This window comes from Diaphorina citri, unplaced genomic scaffold, assembly GCF_000475195.1.
Source record: "Diaphorina citri unplaced genomic scaffold, Diaci psyllid genome assembly version 1.1 scaffold8019, whole genome shotgun sequence".
Classification (NCBI taxonomy): Eukaryota; Metazoa; Arthropoda; class Insecta; order Hemiptera; family Psyllidae; genus Diaphorina; species Diaphorina citri.
Window position 1 is genome coordinate 11,806 of NW_007385395.1, and position 1,136 is coordinate 12,941.

At 31.8% G+C, this 1,136-nt stretch overlaps 1 protein-coding gene across 1 annotated transcript in view; it reads left to right on the plus strand.

Moving 5' to 3' along the window:
- LOC103522351 (segment polarity protein dishevelled homolog DVL-1-like) overlaps positions 1–1,136 on the plus strand; it is a 16,524-nt gene that overhangs the window by 8,100 nt on the left and 7,288 nt on the right. The gene's annotated exons all lie outside the window — the stretch shown is intronic.

Consider the following 1,136-nt stretch of genomic DNA (forward strand, 5'->3'; position numbering starts at 1 on the left):
GATTGTAAACTGTGCAGCCTATTATTTCGCGAAAGAGAGTAGGTATGTAGTTTGTATTGTATGAAATCTCATTGTAAACAAAGAGGAGTGCAAAGTTAAAAGAAATCTTTACCCTGGCCTTATGTGCCCAGACGCTATGTACATTATTGCTGTACATAACTATTCGAGACGACAGTACCTACGGGTTTTATAGTATTTGTTTAAAAGCTATTTTTATACGATAGGTAAATTTAACAAGATTTTTTTTTCTGTGAATTTTTTCGATTGTTTCTCTTCTTGTGTTTTTTTGTAGAAAAACCAATTTGCTTCATTTTCTCTTTTTCGTGTGTGATTTTTTTACCTCAATTTCTAAGTACCGTCATATAATCTGTATGAACTGTGCATAGAGTTACTTGGAATTTGAATTTTGTAAAGTGTGACCCATTCATTCTGGTCATTCAAACAACGCCTTTGTTTTTTGCTTAGGTGAAAGAGGAGCAGCCGGTATGGCTGAAGTACTTTAAACCCGGAACCACTGTAGATTTTGTTTGAATTTGTACAATTTAGAAAGAAGAAATTGTTCTTTGAAATTTCATGGGTCAAAATGTTGGAAAGCTATTGAAAGATTGATTAGTGTGGTCCCGGATTTTACGTGCATAAAATCTATCTCAAGTGTAGGCTGTAGAAAGATTATGTAGAGGCACAATGTACCAGATAAACTTGTATTATAAGAGTAAATAGCTTGATAGAATATATATAATTGATCTCTAAAGTGTAAGCACCTCTGTAGAAATCACTATCACAACTCTGTTCTAAATTTATTGCTTTTCAGAATAAACTAAACACTCTTAATCAACTTGGCACATAGTAGTGACATTTTCCTTTGCTGAAAAAAAAAAGATTATTCCCTTGTATCACCGAAAATATCGAACCTGCAAACTTTGGGTTAAGAGTCAATACTCTTGACTACTGCATAATAGAGTAGTTTTCCACTCAAAGAGGTGCTTATTACTCCCGTGTATTTCATTGTACATTTCGAAGCAATGTAATTTTTTTTTCTAAAGAATATTCATAGTTTTATATTTTACTAGGATATAATATTTTCATTCTTTCAAATCCTGTGTTCTTTTGTACATAAAGAAAAGTAATTAAAAAAA